At 39.8% G+C, this 20,956-nt stretch overlaps 1 long non-coding RNA gene across 2 annotated transcripts in view; it reads right to left on the bottom strand.

Annotated features, from left to right (window-relative positions):
• The window catches only part of LOC129486742 (uncharacterized), a 77,859-nt gene that overhangs the window by 40,736 nt on the left and 16,167 nt on the right, over positions 1-20,956 (bottom strand). The gene's annotated exons all lie outside the window — the stretch shown is intronic.

Raw genomic sequence — 20,956 nt, 5'->3', positions numbered from 1 at the left:
GCCATTGTATTCCCAGCTTAAAACCACTCAGTGGTGTTCCTTTGCTTTTAAAAAGTGTACCTTTCTCACCAAAGCTTGCAAGATTTTAAGTTACCTGGTCTCTGCCTCCTGTGCCCCACTTTTCCTGTGCTGAGCACCCCATTGTTTTCTATACTCTGGCCATGTTGGTCTTTTCTGGCTTCCCACATTCTCCTTGTCCCTTCCCACATACAGGCCCTTTCCCAGGCATGTCCTTCCTTGTCCTTCCCTTCTTACCACCTTCTCAGATTCCAGCTATACTACCAAGTTGTCAGAAAATACTTTCTTGATCCATCCTGGGCTAAATTAGGAGACCCTATTTTACAGTCTCAGAGTACTTGATAATTCTTTTCTAGCCATTATCATAAATGTATTTAAACAAAATGAATTATATAATTCACCGTTTATTGTCCATCTTCTTCTCTATTCTGTAGGCTCCACAAAATTCCATGGCACTAGTACAAATGAATATTTGCTGAAAAAATGAATCAGTGAATGAACCAATGAGTTAATATCATGGATTAAGAAAGAGCGTGGGAAGAGGTGGGTAATGACCTCCAAAGCAATACCTCATGCCTCCTCTTAAGCTATGGAGTCAGCTACCCACAGAGAAGTTAAAAGACTTCCCCAGAATATTTACCATCGATAAAGGCCATGAAAACAGTAGATGTCTTGTGCTATTATAGATTGCTGGAGATGAAGTTAACCTAAAATTTTAAGGGAGAATGAAGAAAAGGAAAATGCAAGCTATCATTTTAAGCCACCGCTTCATGATTCCAGAGCTCCTAGCCTGAGTTAAATGGGGTGACCAATATTCTCACTTTTAATTCCCTACTCAGTAAAAGAAAAATCTCAGGTGTAGGAATATAACTTTTTGATGTGAGTTTAATAGAGTTATTTGCACTTTGATTGAAAAAATATAATGCTTATCATATATACAGTATAAAGTATATTTTTCTTGAACTGGCACTTACATAAAAAAATTATTCACTAAACTCCATAGCCTGACATTTTTGTTTCTTCCTGATGTCACTTGCCTTCTTTCAAGCCTCATTTTGCATCTTAGAAATCCTGCACTGAGTTCTGTACAAGGTCACCTGTGTCACAGAGGGCCTTGTTCTTTTTTTAAAAAACTTCTAGGTGTTTTATCTTCCCAAGTCTCAAAAATCCAGTTTTTCTCCCACAGAGGATTTTTCTGAAAAGAGTGGGTTCTGTCTCATGTTTATGCCAGCCTTTCTTTCTGAATGCCTCATATGAAGTGTAAAAATATAAATAGAAGCATGAATAATAATATTAACATATATGAATGTCTTAGCCTGTTCAGGCTACCATAACAAAATGCCATAGACTGGGTGGCTAAAAGAACAGAAATTTATTTTCTCACAGTGCCAGAGGCTGGAAGTCCAAGATCAGGGTGTCAGCATGGTCAGGTTCTGGTGAACACTCTTTTCCTGGCTTCCAGACATTCACCTTCTCGCTGTGTGCTCACTCAGTGTTTCCCTGGTGTGTGTGTGTGTGTATGTATGTGTGTGTGTGCGTGCGCACGTGTAAACATAGCAAGAAATCTCTCTCTCCTTCTAAGGCTACCACCCCATCAGGTTAGGACTTCTCCCTTATGACTTTATTTAACCTCCTAATTAACTTCCTAAAAGCCCTATCTGCAAATACAGTCACAGTGAGTTAGGACTTTAACATATGAATTTGGGGGTGGGGACAAATTTGATCCATAGCAATGGATAAGCATTTGAAGTTTAATAACAAATTCTCATTCCATTCTATTTTTATTTGTTTGAGATGGAGTCTTACTCTGTCACCCAGGCTGGAGTGCAGTGGCGCCATCTTGGCTCACCGCAAGCTCTGCTGCCCAGGCTCAAGCAATTCTCCTGCCTCAGCCTCTCAAGTAGCTGGGATTACAGGCGCCAGCCACCAAGCCTGGCTAATTTTTGTATTTTTAGTAGAGATGGGGTTTTGCCATATTGGCCAAGCTGGTGTTGAAATCCTGACCTCAAGTGATCTGCCTGCCTCGACCTCCCAAAGTATTGGGATTATAGTCATGAGCCACTTTGCCTGGCCTCACTACATTCTTTATGTGGTTTTACTCCATTATATATTTCCAAAGGATTCAAATACACTATTTTATTTGATTAGAGATTGATGTTTATGCATTTCAGATTTCAAAACACTTAGAATTAAAAGAGATAAAGTGACTTTTCAACATCATAAGGCAAAGAAGTTGCAAGGCAGGGACTTGTATTAGTCCGTTTTCACACTGCTGTGAAGACATACCTGAGACTGGGTAATTTATAAAGAAAAGTTTAATTGGCTCACAGTTCCACATGGCTGGGGAGGCCTCAGGAAACTTACAATCATGGCAAAAGGTGAGAGAGAGGCAAAGGCATGTCTTACATGGTGGCAGGTGAGAGAGAGTGAATGAGCAAAGGGGGACAAGCCCCTTGTAAAACCATCAGATCTCATGAGAACTCACTCCATATCGAGAACAGCATGGGGGAAGCCGCCCCCATGATCCAATCACCTCCCACCATAATCCCCTCAGTACGTGGGGATTATGGGGATTACAATTTGAGATGAGATTTGGGTGGGGACACAGGCAAATTATGTCAGGACTAGAGCTCTGATTTCCTGATTCCCTATCCAGAGCTCTTTTCAGGGAGACTCTGATTCCCAATCTTATTTGACCATTGTACCACTTTTCTCAGAATACCAATGCTTTTAGGAATACCTTTAGGATAATCTATATCTAATTTCATAGCTGTGAAACTTGTGGGAAGAAGCTAAACTGGAATTCCCTCAGGAAACTGAACAAGAAACAATGAGAATCATTGGTGGTTCAGGGAGCCCTGTTGTGTTTATGAGAAATAGGCAAAGCTGTTTTTAAGATCTCGTGTTGTATATTAGGGTTGGCATTACTAGTAGGAATGTGTGATTTGTGGCACTGAGAAGGCCCTTCTTTGTTCAAAACTGTCTTCATTTTATCTAGCCATGCTGCCAGATAGTCTACCAGTAAAAAAGATTCTGTTCTATTCCAGACCTTTATACACAAGGGTCCCTACTTTAATCTCTTCTCATTCAGTAAGAACCTGTATCCTTTTCCTGAAATTCTGCTGCTTCCCTTCATTACTCCCCCTCTTAACCAAGGCTCCTGATCACCTACCACATCTGCCTTAATGGCCTTCTACAGATGGATGCACTATTTCTTTCCAACTTTAATTTTTGCCATTTCTCAGCACATCCAGAGAAAATTCTCAGTTGCATAGCTTTGCCCAGGGCAGAGATGTGCCTATGACTAGCACTTGGTAATTTCATTGATATCTAAACCTCCCTCTCCTTCCAGTACATCGTCCCCACCTCAGCAGCTTTTGTCACCCCCTCCCCTCCTATGCCACATGCATTGCTCAGTGCTCAGAAAATGATGCCTTTTGTCATTTCAATGGGCATTGGTTGACTTGACCCAATAAATTCCTTCCTACAGTCAGAATGAGACCACAGTAGAGTCCTGGCAATCCAAGCAACACTCATCTGATAAGTGGTGGCATTGAATTCAGCTTTCTCTGCATATAGGTATGAGGTTCTATAAACTGAATTTACCTATTCATGAAAAAATTACTGAGTACAACTATGCCCCAGGCATGTTGACTTTCATTTGGGATATAAAGAAAAATAAAACACAGTCCCTGTGCTCATAGAGCCTGTGGGCCTAGTGGGAGAGACAGACGTTTAGATAGCTAATTGCAATTCTTACGATTCACTATGCTGTGCGCAGAATTAGGGTTCTTCCTTTGTAAATGAGTGTTGTTGATGGTGCAAGCTGGCCAGTACCTGTTTCATCCATTTAACAAATGCATAATGGGCATGTGTTTTATGCCAGGTATTTGGTTAGACCATAAGAATACAGAGACAAGTAGAATGAGGGCTCCATCTTTGCAGCTCAGTGTCTTTTTTGAGGCGTGGATGAGCCTTGGTTACATGGCACATGAATCTCTGAATGCAAAAATTTCTAATCTAGAGACTTGGGTTATGAATGCGAAAGGAACAGATTTGGTATAGTTTTCAGTCTTGCCCAAAGATGCAATGTTATTTATATAACTCACAGGAGAACATAATGGTAAAGATCACAAACTCTGCAGTCAGACTGTCTGAGTACCAAGCCTGGCTCTGATTTTGACTGCTGTGTGACCTCAGGTATGTTATATAACCTCTCTGTGCCTCAGTGTCTTCATCTATAAAATGAAGACAACAATAGCACCTACTTCACAGCATTGTTGTGAGTGTCAAGTGAATTAATTTATATTAAGTGCTTAGAACAATGCCTGGCCTAAAGAAAGTTCTCAGTAAATTGTAGCTATTGTTATTAGTATCAAATTATGCTTGCACAAAGTTTCCCATTACATAATGGCTCTCCAGTGGAACAGGGGAGATGCCAAAAGCATTATTAGAGCCTTATTCAGACTTGGTATTCACTGGTATTCTTTTCCTTTCCCAATCCCAAAGTGTGTGTGAAATTGGCTGTTAAATTTTGTACTCGTTTGAATATTGGCTTCTTACAAAAGGATTGAGCTCTGAATTCTAGTTTGGTTTTCTCTGAATCTTCTATATCCTGAGACTCTTTAGTTAACCTCTACTAGCCTCAGTTTCCTAAAACGGAGATAAAACAGCTAGCCTTCCTGTGAAACCCAAATAATACTAGACACGAAGGTGTATCCACCTGCTTCTGAATCCCTGTCCAGCCTTTGCTTCTTCCTGCTAGGGAGCCAGAGGTGCAGAGAAAGTCCAGTTGGCCTCACATGGGTGATAGCCTTTCAGGCTCCATGTAGGAAGGGCCCATGCTCATTTGTTCTATCTCAGTTCCTGGAACTGGAAATGTCCACAAGGGACTGAAAAAGGTGAAAAAATAAAATAAAATAAAAACTATTTGCAAATAATGTATTTCCTCCTATAAATTACAGATTTCCCAGATTGCTAAATAGGTAAATTAACCATTATGACCGTTGCCAGCAGGCTGCCAATCCCTCCTCACCAGGTCAGGGTCTTAGTCTTGTTCCTGTGACTTCTTGATCTTGAGTTTCTTTTCTCTTCTTTTTTCTCCACATGTATAAAGAGGATACTTCTTATCTCCTAGGGTTATCCTTCTTATCTCCTGGGTTTATCCAGTACGCAGATTTTGCTCTCCTAATTGCCTGTCTTCAGGCGTTCACTTTCCTTTTACCTGTGTGCTTTCTTATCCCTCCTGTTATTGGCCTTCCCCAGCCTTTGTGCCTCTCCAGCCCCTACACGCCCTGTGTGTTGCCTTCTTGGTTCAGCTTTGCTTTGCTGCCTTTGATTTCATTTGCCTCCTCATTTCCTTCTGGTCTGCTTTGTGATTCTAGGCTTGATCCCTATGACACAGCTTATTTTCCAACTTTCTCTGAGGTCCTACTTGGCACAAAGACTGTCTCTTCAGTGGTCATTTGTCCTCCAAGGACAAGACACATATCACTGGCTTCATAGCTAAACCGTGCCCTGGTGACCAAGTCCTTGGGTAACTTCTGTTTGCTGTACTCCTTTGTCTTAACAGGATGGGGTTATTTTCTGGGATGGAATAAACTAGTTTCCTAGAAATAGTTTCCCAAGTAAACCCTTACCAAACCAAAGCACATACTTTACCTGAGTTGCCCATGACAGCCTTACAATGACTCCTTGAAAAAGGCTGACAGATCATTAAAAAGTCAGGAAACAACAGGTGCTGGAGAGGATGTGGAGAAATAGGAACACTTTTACACTGTTGGTGGGACTGTAAACTAGTTCAACCATTGTGGAAGTCAGTGTGGCGATTCCTCAGGGATCTAGAACTAGAAATACCATTTGACCCAACCATCCCATTACTGGGTATATACCCAAAGGACTATAAATCATGCTGCTATAAAGACACACATGCACACGTATGTTTATTGTGGCACTATTCACAATAGTAAAGACTTGGAACCAACCCAAATGTCCAGCAATGATAGACTGGATTAAGAAAATGTGGCACATACACACCATGAAATACTATGCAGCCATAAAAAAGGATGAGTTCATGTCCTTTGTATTGACATGGATGAAACTGGAAACCATCATTCTCAGTAAACTATCGCAAGGACAAAAAACCAAACACTGCATGTTCTCACTCATAGGTGGGAATTGAACAATGAGAACACATGGACACAGGAAGGGGAACACCACACTCCGGGGACTGTTGTGGGGTGGGGGGAGGGGGGAGGGATAGCATTAGGAGATATACCTAATGCTAAATGACGAGTTAATGGGTGCAGCACACCAACATGCAACATGGATACATATGTAACAAACCTGCACATTGTGCACATGTACCCTAAAACTTAAAGTATAATAATAATAATAATAAAAAGGAAAAAACAAAAAAAAGAAAAAGGCTGACAGAAATCAAAGAATGCAGGCAGACCAGAAGCAGCAAGAGCATAAAGCCCTCCATACTTATAATCCTTTCTTATCCATTCTGTATGGTTTATGAAACACATTTTGGACACAAAAAGGGATATCTGAGTATGGTTGTTTTGTCCACAGAGAACTATATTTTTTTCCCAAGAGTACACCTAGCATAAGAGGAAGAAACAGAGGTACAGAAAATATTTGAAAGGAAAAATGCAAGCATCCTCCATTTGACTCTTGCTCAAAAAATGGAATTTCTCAGCTTTGGAGAAAGTACCCAGTGTTTTGACTTTACATACTTTCAAATAAGAGAAATATATACATACTCTATATTGACTTAAGCCTAGTATTAACCAAAGAAAGCAAGTGAATTGTAATAAAACCTAATAATGTATTGAACATGTATTTTGTACCTGGTACTCACCCCAAATCTATTTATCTATTTATATGGTAATCTAATTTAATATTCACAGAAATTAGAATGAGGGTTAGGGACCTTTATTATTTTTACTTTCAGATGAGGTAGCTGAGGCACAAAGAGGTAAATTAAACACACTTAAGTGGACAGTGGTCATGGGTGATGCAGCGAAGATTCGAATCCAAACATTTGACTTCCAGAACGTGTCTTTCTAACTCTCTGGAAGGCTTGACAGTGTTCCTAGGCTTACACTTTCTGATGTAAGCTTGCATTTTACTTAAAAGACTGTTGTCACTCTAGCTGTAAATTCAAATCCTCTCAACTGGCCTTGGCTGGGCAGTAAGGCTTATGAGTACTCGCTCTGAAGAGATCTGACAGTGTGCCAGCAGGCAGAGCTTCTCTGCTCAGCTTTGCTTACTTAAAGTTGAAGAAGGGGCCGACTGGGCTGGCCTATGTTATTTTTATTTTGTCTTGTCATGTTGGGGTACCATATCCCACAGTGTGATGCTGTGATGTGGGAATAGACAACCAGTCCCAAGGTCCCCATGTGGAGGTTGCCCAACACACCATCTTCAAGACGTCAGTGAAGAGGAAGTGACTCCGTGATCTGGAGAGACTCCTCTTTGTGTCCTGAGATTGCCACCAATCCAAAGACAGCTGTAGACAGCTATCCTGAACTTGATGCAAATGTGAATCACAGTCTGTCAAGCCTTCTCTGAGTGTGATTGACATATTTACTGTTGACAACACAAGGTGAATCTTGCCGTCCTCTTAGATATGTGGTCTCTTGCCTGAAGACAATGTTCAGGCTGAGAATGGAATGTGGGATTGCCTTCCAGATGCACATCTGCCTGAGTATTTTTTTTAAAAACCCTCTTGAGAATTCCCCAGGCTTCTCTTGACTGACAGCTAGCACTGAAGTCTTGTCATCTAAACATGTAAATTTTCTGGCAACAGCATATGCATTGTTTATCGAAGGGGCTTAAGATCTTGAATGTGATGGCTCTTAATATTTGTTGGTTCCTTATACCACCATGTGCTTTTTTTGTAAGTTTGGGTTCTTTGACTGATGGATGTTTTCTGACTGGAGCTGATGAGAAGGGCACCAACTAGAAGTCACATTCCTGAAGTTATGGTAACAAAGTCTGCTCTGGAGAAGTTTTTTTTTTTTCCTACCTTGGCAAGGCCCAATATTCTGGCCAATCTAGAAGTTTCCAAAGTTGTATTCTTCAAGACATTTGGCTTGCAGAATGTTAAGAGGTGCAGAACAAACAACCTCCATAGTCAAATAAACCTGGAGTGTTCTTTTGACCACAATGCCTCACTCTTGGAGTTTCTTGGTATATAATAAGCATTCTGAGAAGCTCTTCAGCCAGGATGCTCGAATAACTTCAGCCACATCACCTCAAGTAATTAATTGTGGGATACTTTCCAATAGTGTCTATTCATATCTGTTAATACCTATTGTGGTTATAAAGTTAATTATACAATTTGGGTCATTTTTGTCATACCTAACTAAATCATACTTGAAGGGCTGGGGAAAAAGCAGTTGGAGCACATAGCACCAGCTCCAAACATTTTTCCACAAGCCCAACTTCTATAACCCTAAAACCAGGTTTACCTGGTAACTGCTGCGTCGACCTGCTGTGACTCAAAGACTAGTTTTATCTACCACTATCCTCATCAATCAGAGCTTGTTAGTTCCCAAAAGCTTTCTTTACTGTGCCAATGAGTTTTGTTTCCAAACAATATGTAAAGTTTCTCTTTCTAATAAAAATGCCAACCTTCTCTTTGTTCTTTGGACTTAGCCTAGACCAACCCTGTTTACGCCTTGAATTGCAATTCCGTGATTCCCAAATAAGATGTTTAACATAGAGATTTATCTCCACATATTATTTTGACTTTGACACTATTCACCTTGTGCAGAACACACTTTGAAAAAAATTAGCATAGGGAAAAGGCCTTCATTCCCTGAAACATAATTTTTCCGACTGTGACCCAGTAATTTTAATTGTGGAAAGAGAGGAGACAGATGTGGGTTGCCTGAAAAACGCAGGCAGGGCCTTGTGAGCCAGTGAAAGAATAGTCAGTGTTTGAAAGGTCGTGCATCCAGTTTGCAAGGCTCAGCTCAGAGTCTTTCTGACAATTATATCTTCTCTAGTGGCTCCACCACAGAGAACTTCTGCTTCCTGCCCATGCCACTTACTGGCTACGTGACTACACTACGCTGAATTCTACGATTGTGATGGGTAAGTATTGAAGTGACCTTGAACAACACAAAATTGGCTGGGCATAGTGGCTCACGCCTGTAATCCTAGCACCTTGGGAGGCCAAGACAGGTGGATTGCTTGAGGCCAGGAGTTCAAAACCAGCTTGGCCAACATGGTGAAACCCCATCTCTACTAAAAGTACAAAATTAGCCAGGCCTGGTGGCAGGTGTCTGTAATCCCAGCTACTACAGAGGCTGAGGCAGGAGAATCTCTTGAACCCGGGAGGTGGAGGTTGCAATGAGCTGAGATGGCCCCACTGCACTCCAGCCTGGGCAACAAGGGCGAAATTCTGTCTCCAAAAAAAAAAAAAAAAAAAAAAGAAAGAAAGGAAGGAAGAAAGAAAGACACAAAATCCAGCCCCTGTGTCTTAAGTAGTTGAGAACCAGAGTATATATTTTAAGTTACCTTTTTACATGCATCTATCACTTCACAAGTATATTTTTGTCCATATGTGGAATTACTAGGTAAACGGGTATGGGTTTTATGAAGAATTTTGATAACTATTACCCAAATTACCTTTCATAAAAGTTTTATCAATTTATGCTTAACTGGCTGTGTTTGAAAGTGACTCTCAGTGGATGGAGCGTACCCTTACCTACATTATACTTACTATTATTTTATACTCACTATATGATTATTAGTTCCTGAGAACAAGGGAGGAACAAGTAGGTCCTTAACACACACTAGAAGCTTCCACTTCCCAACCTTCAGGTAACTCTGGGGCTTTCAGTGCTGTGGGGCTGTTTGCAATGACAGGATGTCGTCAGCTGGCTTGGGAATAACCCAGTGTAGCATCCAAAAGCTTCTGGCACTTCCAGAAAACTGTTTTCCTGGCCAATTCCTGCCTTCACACTTTAACCACGTCTGTGCAGGGCAGCTTAACAATAGCCTGACATGTACACATGCATTCACCTCACCTCGCAATTGCAGGGCATATTATCACAAGAAAAGCATAGCCAACAGCCAGATCTGTCTGATCCTTTCATGGAAGTGAGCAGCTCATTTGTCACAGTCATGCAAGTCTTACTTCTGAAATAGGACTGGGAAGAGGGTTTGAACAGACTCCAGTATCTGCGGATTCTAGATAGTATTAGACATCTTGGTATCCCCCAGACCCTGTCATGCCAACAACAAAAAAACACAAGGATAATATCTAACATTTATTGAGGCCATACCATATCCCCAGCCCATGCTAAGCACGTTATATGCATCATTGAACAGCCTGAAGGATCCTGTTAAAGTATAAATCATGTCACCCTTTTCCTGAAGAGCTTCAATAGCTGCCTCTATCACTGAAAGTAACAGGCGAAGTCCTTATTCTGAATGTCAAAGGACCTACATGACCTTCATCTCTCACCAGCCCTAGCCCCAACCCCACTGTAACTTATATGGACTTATCTCTTACTCTGCTCCAGCCACACTCCTGCCCCAGGACCTTTGCATGTGTTTCTTCCTTTGCCTGGAATGTTTTGACAACAGATTTTTATCATTACACACCCAAAAGTCTTTACTCACAAGTCACTTTCTCAGTGAGATCTTCTCTGGCCAATATCAACCTGTTGCTTTCAATCTTCCTTCCCTGATTTATTTTTTCTTCATAGCACTCATCATGATCATGAAGCTTAATTTATCTAGTGTCCCATCTGTCTCCTCCATTAGAATGTAACCCCCCTAACAAGTTTGCCTTTTTTCATCACAGCTGTATTGTCAATACTTGGAAGAGTGCCTGGAAAATAATAGGTGCTCAATAAATACTTGTGCATAAATAAATAAACTTACCTAACTTGCATCAGACCCAGGAGGAAAGAGCTATTGTTTATTTTTCAGATGAGGCAACTTAAGCTTGGGAGGGATTAAATAATCATCCCAGGAAGCAAGGGGCTAGGGTTTGAGCCCCTGCTCTTAGCCACTCTGTTCTATCCCTCTGAGAGGGCTGTGAGATAACAAACCCTCTGTGCACACCTTGTGAGGTTCAGTCTTTGTAGCCAAACATCTAAGTCCACTGTGAGCTGGCCACAACCTAATGCTCCAACTGCACCCTCAGCTATCACACCTTGGCCATACCCAAACAGACAGTGATGTTTCCACCTCTGTAATTTTGCTTATATTCTTTCCTTCCTGTTGGATTTGTTCAAATTCGTTCTATATTTCTTTTCTTCTTTCTTTCTTTCTCTCTCTCTCTTTCTCTCTTTTTCTCTCTCTCTCTCTCTCTCTTTCTCTCTCTCTCTTTCTCTTTCTCTCTCTTTCTCTTTCTCTCTCTTTCTTTCTCTCTCTCTCTCTTTCTCTTTCTCTCTCTTTCTCTCTCTCTTTCTCTCTTTCTCTCTCTCTCTTTCTCTCTTTCTCTCTCTCTCTTTCTTGATGGCATCTTGCTCTGTTGCCCAGGCTGGAGTGCAGCAGTGCAATCTCAGCTCACTGCAATCTCCGCCTCTCAGGTTCAAGCGATTCTCCTGCCTTAGCCTCCCAAATAGCTGAGATTACAGGCACCCACCAACACTCTTGGCTAGTTTTTGTATTTTTAGTAGAGACAGGGTTTCATCATGTTGGCCATGCTGGTCTTGAACTCCTAACCTCAAGTGATCCACCTACCTTGGCCTCCCAAAGTCTTGGGATTACAGGCATGAGCCACTGTGCCTGGCCCCTTATTATATTTCTAAACTCAAGTCAAATGCCACATCTCCATGAAGCCCTCTTTCTTGGTCCTTACTTCTGCTGTTAATGATAGTTGCACATAACGATCATCCTCCTTTCTAGAATTCTTAAGGTGCAGGCCATGTCTGTTTGACTTTGTTCTTTTTCACAATGCTATGTAGAGGCTCTACTAAAAGTCAAACAAACAAAAAGCTGCCTAATGAACACATAGATGCCACTTAATACAATGGAGTGACTTATTTCCAACTAAAATATTTCATAATGTGGACATCTTAATAATCAGTGATAATGGGGTTTGATGCTGAACACAAAGCTACTTTTAGGAAAAGGAAGGATTAAGTTGCATGTTTGTTACATGAAAACCACCAGTCTACTCAATCAGCACAATTTAGAAAATCAATCAAACCAGGTGTTTGGTTGTTTGACATTTGTAGACACAACAAGTAGATTGAATTTCTTCTGCTTTATATGGTGGTTTTTATTTATTTATTTATTTTGCTGTTACATAAAATGCCCTTAGACATTTCAGGTACTCTATAGGCATTAATTATTTCAGAAATACACAATCACTTGACAGTTTGAGATGGGGGATGAGGAGTAAGAGAAAAGGAGGACATATTCAAAGAAGATATTCATCTAACAATATTTCATATACTAGCAAATAAGAATGTGGTCACAAGCCAAGTGTACATCTTTAATTCTCATGTGACAACTGAATTCAATATACTGGGTAAGAAGAAATAATTGGGAGGCCCACTCTTCCTGGTGATTCTTTTTGTAACCTGGGGTGATTGATTCATTGTGCAAGCTTTGTGATCTCATTGGTTAAATGAGGGTGCTAACATCCTTATTCAATGGCACAGGCATCTTTTTAGAATATAAGTAATTTTACATACGTATATCTATGTATAAAACACATATAAAACATTTAAAGTTTTTAGCATCAGAAATATCTTAAGAATCCAAATGTAGTATTTTCCCCTTGGAGGTATTGCTTGGCACCTTTAATTAATTAATTTAATTAAGTGATTTAATGACTGTCCTGGGTGAGGTACTTGAAACTGGGAAGCACATGGAGAGCAGCATAGGAGCTTTAATCCACCCCTCCCGAGTTGTTTCCACTAGTCCTTCAGTGCCTTCGTTTTCCTGCCTTCCCAGCTTTGGCCTGTTGCCTCCTTGCCTCTCTGTCAAAGCCAGGATCACAGACTAAGGAGGATAGCAAATGGGGTGGAGGAGGTGCTAGTTTGGCTGGGAGGTAGGGAGCACCTAAGTTAGACTTAGGCTTATAGGAAACCCACTCCAGATTCTGTCTAGGTGACAGAATAAAATCAATGATACGAACTTTCATGAACTCTATTACTATTTGCATTTTCACCGCTATTAAAATATTTTCTAATCAAGATATGCATTTAAAAATATCTTAGCAAAATCCTGGACTTTAGACCAGAAAACCATGATGACCAGTCATTTTCCCATCCTGAAACACTTCTGAATAAAGCCAAGGGAATTAATTAAACAAATAGAATCTTATCTTAAGCATAAACACATACACACACCATTAATACATACTAAAAATTGTCTTTCCTCAGCTCTGGACATAAAGGAAGGTCTAGCGTTTGTCTCTGAAGCTAGATCCACACTTAGTTCCCCAAGCTGCTGGCTTTGTAGACTGTTAACAGAGGTCTATGAAGAAAAGTTTCCTTTTCTTTTTTTTTCTTTCTTTTTTTTTTTTTTTTTTTTGAGAAAGAGTTTCACTCTTGTTGCCCAGGCTGGAGAGCAATGGCACAATCTTGGCTCACCGCAAACTCCACCTCCTGGGTTCAAGTGATTCTCCTGCCTCAGCCTCGTGAGTAGCTGGGATTACAGGCATGTGCCACCACGCCTGGATAATTTTGTATTTTTAGTAGAGATGGGGTTTCTCCATTAGACAAATTGATTCTTTAAATACTGGATGAAAGACAGTTAAACAGGTTTTTTGTTTTGTTTTGTTTTCATTTAAAAAATTTTTTATTTCCATAGGTTTTTGGGGAAACAGGTGGTGTTTTGTTACATGAATACGCTCCTTAGTGGTGACTTATGAGATTTTGGTGCACCCATCACCCAAGCAGTATACACTGTACCCAATTTGTAGTCTTTTATCCCTCACCCCACTTCTGCCCTTTCCCCTGAGTTCCCAAAGTCCGTTATATTATTCTTACACCTTTGCATCCTCATAGCTTAGCTTCCACTTATGAGTGACAACATCCGATGTTTGGTTTTCCATTCCTGAGTTACTTCACTTGGAATAATAGTCTCCAATTCCATCCAGGTTCCTACAAATGTTATTATTTCATTTCTTGTTTATGGCTGAGTAATATTCCATGGTATATCTACCACAATTTCTTTCTTTTATTTTTTAGTAATTAGAGATATGTACATTTATTTTTTTTTTAATTTTTTTTTATTTTAAGTTCTGGGGTACATGTGTAGGATGTGCAACTTTGTTGCATAGAGAACTCAGAATTAAGACCACACATCTATAATCATCTGATCTTAAACAAACCTGACAAAAACAAGCAATGAGGAAAGGATTGCCTATTTAATAAATGATGCTGGGAGAACTGGTTAGCCATATGCAGAAAATTGAAACTAGACCCTTTCCTTACACCTCATACAAAAATTAACTCAAGATGGATTACAAACCTAAATGTAAAACCCCAAACTATAAAAACCCTAGAATAAAATGTTTTGTTTTCTACATAACTTCTCAGAGTCTTTTGCATGCAATGTCATGCATTGTGAATCTCAGACGGGAGAATGTCACATCTGATGATCTGATGTTTCCCAAACTTATTTTACCATGGAGCATCCTCCTTTTTTTGGGTGGGGGGGACTTGTAAGACTAGTTTTCTATGATCACATTTTGGAAAACACTAAAGAGAGGTATACATTAATATAGATTGCATCTGTGTGAGAAACATGCACATTAAACATGACTTTTGTATGGGAGTAAATCTATGAATAAAAGCTTAAATTTACCCAAGATCTTTAGGAGACAGATGTGCAATGTGAGCCAAGAGAAAGCCAAGTTAAGAAATCCTGATTTTTCTTACAAACTGCAGGAGAGAAGATAGCCTATCATGTTCAGTTTTTTAATTGGATCATAATTAATGTCGAGTTGGAAAGATTTGACCATGATAAAGAGAAGACATTTGTACTGTTTATACAAGATAGGGATGAAAGTAAGCCTTTCAATTTTAATCTTTCTGGCAGAAATTGTTTAACTACCACTCACTTTCTGTTGAAATTCAACTTCATGACAGCTAAAGGACATACAACTTCAGTGTCTACTTAGATACAGTTGTTGTTGAGGCAGGTGCCATATGGTCATCTTTTTGTGTGTGTGCCTCTAGTTGCAAATGGTGACAGCGACTGGTCGGGTGACTGTCTGTTCTGAGAGGCTGCCAGCTTCCTCCATGACAGCTCAGACAAGTGGGAGATAAGCTCTGATCTGCAGCCCGTCCATTCCTAAACCAGTGATTTTATACCTTTAAATCCCCTATAAGTAACTGAACTAACTACTTAAACAGTCTTTTTTGAACATACATTCATTTATTGGCTTAATGGCTTAGAATGCATTCTTTGCAAATTCAGCCCTGAGGGTCCAATCGGAAGATGAAATATGTCTGGCTTGGCCACGGCAGGAATTGATTAAAGGAGGCTCTTGCATGCTTCCTGGTACTCTGCCGAATAGGAATTAAAATACAAACAAGATGCTGTCCTTACCTTCAGTAATTCGGACTGAGAGGTTTTCCTCCCACTAAAGTGGAAGTGGCTGAGGGTAGTTCAAAAGGAGAACCTCAGTTAAAAAATAAATTAATTAAATTAAAAGCTTTTCACAAGGGTGTAACTATGAAACAAATGTGTGTTTCCAATATATCAACTTTTCAGGGAATGAAATAAAAATTTTAATGTGTGAAGACTTCCAGACCAGGTAAACTTGGGAGCTCTGGGTTCTTCTTTCTCCAATCCTCTATAGTCCGAGTAGGATCGGATTATCTAGAAAGCATCCTGGCCGCAAGAACTGTGGTAGAAACCATAGGGAGTGAGAGTCCCCCCGCCCCCTGCTTAAGGTTTCTATTAGGACAGGAAAAGGTGGAGTCTCTTGACTCCATCTAAAGCAGGGCTCTGGGGAATCTCACTTGTCTCTTCTATATCCTATCCTATCTCCATCTCCCTTGGGATTGTGGCCTCTGCTTCTCGATTTAATCTAACCTATAGTTGTTTGAGTAAACCCAAGTACAGGGACAGTAAAGTCTAGACTCTGTGAGTCACAAGTTACAGAAACCCTACTCAAATGGATTTAAAAAGAACAATAATAACAATAAAAAATGACAACACAGAGAGGAAGAGATTGATTTTATTGCTTCCTTTACCTAGTAGGATCAAGAGTATGTTTCCTTCAGGCACAGCTGCAACCAGGTGCTCAAATGTCTTCAGGAACCTATCTTTTTTCTCTTGGCTCTTTTGTCCTCTGGTTTGGCTTCATTCTCAAACAGGCGCCCCGTTCATGAGAGTAAAATAAATGGCTGTCAGTAGCTCAAGGCTTTTATTCTATCAGTTGGGCAAGCCCAGTGGAAAGGAAATTTTTTTTCTTAAGTCCCAAATTCATTGGACATTCTTCAAACAGGTGTCAGGAAACAGAGCAGAGAGCAAAGCAGGTGAAGGCTCTGCCCTTTTAAATTGGCATTTCATGGGAGTAACTTAGTTTAAGTGTCTATCACTGAATCAATTGTTGGCTTTAGAAGACTAGGGAATGTTATACTGCCAGGCCTAAGCCAGGAGTGTCTACTGTTGCCATTCAGTGAAGCTGATATTTTGGAGGAAACTCTCCATCATCCCCAATATCTCACTACCTAAATAATGCTTTCTTTTTTTTGTCATCATCACCTCTTCTCCAGCTTGAGTAACAATTGTAATAACAATGATAGCAAGTGCTCATTGAATGACTTTGAATACATTAACTCATGGAATCCACACTAAAACCCATACCCCTTGACTATCAGGTCATCAGTTTAAGAGGCTGTTTTCTAGGTAGTTAGAATTCAGGAGTTAGGTTACGTACTACTTATGCTGCCCATTTTAAGGATGAACAAACTGAGCTACAGAGAGGTAAAGAATATTGCCATAGTACCCAGGCTGTAAGGAACTGTGAGGCTAGAACTTATTGAGAACAACTTGGCAGTTATTACTCATTTCCCCATCTGATTCCTTTCTCAAAGCAACGAGAGAAGGCGACCTGGAAAGAGAAGGTCATCCCCTTCTAAGCAGCAACTTCACGAGGTGTATTTCACTTCATGTAATACCTATGTTTCTGAAATGTGTTTGAACATCTTCCCTGTTCAAATCAGCTCCTCTTTTCATTTTGTAGTCTTTGATAAAACACCCAATGAGGACTCTGTTCTGTTCCATTGGTCTATATATCTGTTTTGGTACCAGTATCATGCTGTTTTGGTTACTGTAGCCTTGTAGTATAGTTTGAAGTCAGGTAGTGTGATGCCTCCAGCTTTGTTCTTTTTGTGTAGGATTGTCGTGGCTATATAGGCTCTTTTTTGGTTACATATGAAATTTAAAATAGTTTTTTCTAGTTCTATGAAGAAAGTCAATGGTAGCTTGATGGGGATAGCATTGAATCTATAAATTACTTTGGGCAGTGTGGCCATTTTCACAATATTGATTCTTCCTATCCATGATCATGGAATGTTTTTCCATTCGTTTGTGTCCTCTTTTTTTCCTTGAGCTGTGGTTTGTAATTCTCCTTGAAGAGGTCCTTCACATCCTTTGCAAGTTGTATTTCTAGGTATTTTATTTTCTTTGAAGTAATTGTGAATGGGAGTTCACTCACGATTTGGCTCTCTTTGTCTATTATTAGTGTATAGGAATGTTTGTGATTTCTGCACATTGATTTTGTATACTCAGACTTTGCTAAAGTTGCTTATCAGCTTAAGGAGATTTGGGGCTGAGGCGATAGGGTTATAACACCACTCATCTACAGCCATCTGATCTTTGACAAACCTGACAAAAAACAAGCAATGGGGAAAGGATTCCCTATTTAATAAATGGTGCTGGGAAAACTAGCTAGCCATATGCAGAAAACTGAAATTGGACCCCTTCCTTACTCCTTATACAAAAATTAAGTCAAAATGGATTAAAGACTTAAACATAAGACCTAAAACCATAAAAATCCTAGAAGAAAACCTAGGCAATACCATTCAGGACATAGGCATGGGCAAAGACTTCATGTCTAAAACACCAAAAGCAATGGCAACAAAAGCCAAAATTGACAAATGGGATCCAATTACACTAAAGAGCTTCTGCACAGCAAAAGAAACTACCATCAGTGTGAACAGGCAACCTATAGAATGTAAGAAAATTTTTGCAATCTATCCATCTGACAAAGGGCTAATATCCAGAATCTACAAAGAACTGAAACTAATTTATAAGAAAAAAAACAAACAGCCCCATCAAAAAGTGGATGAAGGATGTGAACAGACACTTTTCCAAAGAAGACATTTACGTGGCCAACAAACATATGAAAAAAAGCTCACCATCACTGGTCATTAGAGAAATGCAAATCAAAACCACAATGAGATACCATCTCACACAAGTTAGAATGGCTATCATTAAAAAGTCAGAAAACAACAGATGCTGGAGAGGATGTGGAGAAATAGGAATGCCTTTACACTGTTGGTGAGAGTGTAAATTAGTTCAACCATTGTGGAAGACAGTGTGGTGATTCCTCAAGGATCTAGAACCAGAAATACCATTTACCCAGCAATCCCATTACTAGGTATATACCCAAAGGAATATAAATCATTCTGTTTTAAGGACACATGCACATGTATGTTCATTGCAGCACTATTCACAATAGCAAAGACTTGTAACCAACCCAAATGCCCATCAATGCTAGACTGGATAAAGAAAATGTGGCACAAATACACTGTGGAATACTATGCAGCCTTAAAAAAGGTTGAGTTCATGTCCTTTGCAGGGACATAGTTGAAGCTGGAAACCATCATTCTCAGCAAACTGACACAGGAACAGAAAACCAAACACTGCATGTTCTCACTCATAGGTGGGAGTTGAACAATGAGAACACATGGACACAGGGAGGGGAACATCACACACTGGAGCCTCCAGGGGGGTGGGGGGGTAGGGAAGGGATATCATTAGGAGAAATACCTAATGTAGATGACGGGTTGATGGGTGCAGCAAACCACCATGACACGTGTATACCTATGTAACAAACCTGCATGTTCTGCACATGTATCCCCAAACTTAAAGTATAATTAAAAAAAAACCCTCAGTGGATATCATAGGCTCTTTCACTGTCCTGAAATTTTCTTGAATGGATGATGACTTAAAATAATTGGACATAAGTTGGAGCTTGGGACTGTTTTTATGAGATGGTGAGTTCTGTTTTGATGGATGCTTGTTAAAATGGATTATCACCTATAAGCCCTCTAACTCATTCTAATTGAGAAGTTGACACCATCTTGTATCACTACCGTGCTCGTGTTCTTACAGAATCAGCTGCTCTCTAATTTACTCTAAAGGAAGAATATTGCTTTGCAGCATTTTTTGGTGGATTTTAAAATCATTTTCCTTAGCTGGGAAATATTCTGATTTTCTTCCTAGCCTATTTGTAAGGGTCACTTATATTCCTGTGATGCTTTTACTGGAATGAGCTTGAACTGAAGATTGATCAATGTAACGCTATTTCTGAGTAGGTTTTGTGAACTCAGGTGACACCTTTGTCTTGAAGTGGCCAATTACTGAGCCTCTCTACCAGTTAACAATGGAAAAGTGAGGAGAAATAGATTGTTAGATACCCATTAGCTTTGACCCATTCTTTGAAATAATGCTTACAGGAACTGATTTTCATATGGCTATTGATACAATCTACCATTTGGATGTGCAATAAGCCAATCATCACATGTAATGTTCTAATCTAAACAAGTAGTCACATTGTAATGAGTATGTTAAAGTAATTTTGTCCCTCCTAAGACTTTTAGAGGAAGTAGGCAAAAGGGTTGCAGGAAGAACTTAACATTTGTCAATTGGTTAGAAAAATGGAAGATGTATCTGCTCTTCGTTTAATACAGTTGATGTTTCTCAGAGCTCTGGAAACAGAAGACAAAATGCCCTTGACTATCAGGTCATCAATTTAAGAGACTGTTGTTTTCTGGGTAGTTAGAGTTCAAGATTTGTTATGTTTGATGGTCATTTGTAGCTTCCTTCGGAGTAGAATAGATTTTCAAATCAAAACCACAAGGCAAGCATCAAACTGAATGTGAAAATCAATGACCCGTCATAGTTACAAGCATGTAGATAGCCATGCCATGATTAGTAGACCATTGCAGGGAAGGACATGCCTGATGAAGAACAGGCAAGGGCAGCTTGATTTAGCCACTTCTTCTCTCTGCTTTCTGCTCCCACCACCCCAATTTGCCACTGAAATATGTCTGTAAATTTAAGTCAAGTAATAATCTATGACTAATCTATATGCAGCTCTAAGCTATTTCCCCCATTTCAATTTAGCAGAGGCTTCTGCATTCAACAACTTTCCTCCCTTCACTGAGATCCCACCTGCTATCCTTGTTAACACAGAACGTGCCTTACATCCTCATGCCTCAGCTTCTTGTAACCCTGAAGCTCTGTTGGCAAGAAAACGAAATGCTGTTCTTTAAGATCTTCTACTGGGAGCTGGGAGCGGCACAATAGGAAAATCCAAATTTCCTTTATTATTATTTATAATAACCGCTACCATTTCTGTGAACACTTCCTATTTGCAGGCACTGTGGTAGCATTTTTGAACCTTATTTCATATGATTCTCTGGAGGTAGCTGTGAGATTGACATCATTACTCCCATTTTACAGATAAGGAGGCAGAGCCTCAGAGAAATTACCTAACTGTCCCAAAGTGATTTAAGACCAGATCTGTACTCTTAGCTACCGCACAAAAATTAGAGACTAACAAATCATTTTCAACTGGATTCAACAAGTTTAACCTGGATTCCAGTGTCCCCATCAGAAGCAAACTGGAAAATCCTTCTCAATGTGATCTTTTTGAGAAATTTGTTTTTAAAACAAGATTTTACAAAATTAGCATAGTTTT

Source organism: Symphalangus syndactylus, chromosome 7 (assembly GCF_028878055.3).
Source record: "Symphalangus syndactylus isolate Jambi chromosome 7, NHGRI_mSymSyn1-v2.1_pri, whole genome shotgun sequence".
Taxonomy (NCBI): Eukaryota; Metazoa; Chordata; class Mammalia; order Primates; family Hylobatidae; genus Symphalangus; species Symphalangus syndactylus.
This window is presented reverse-complemented; position numbering and strand designations above follow the sequence as displayed.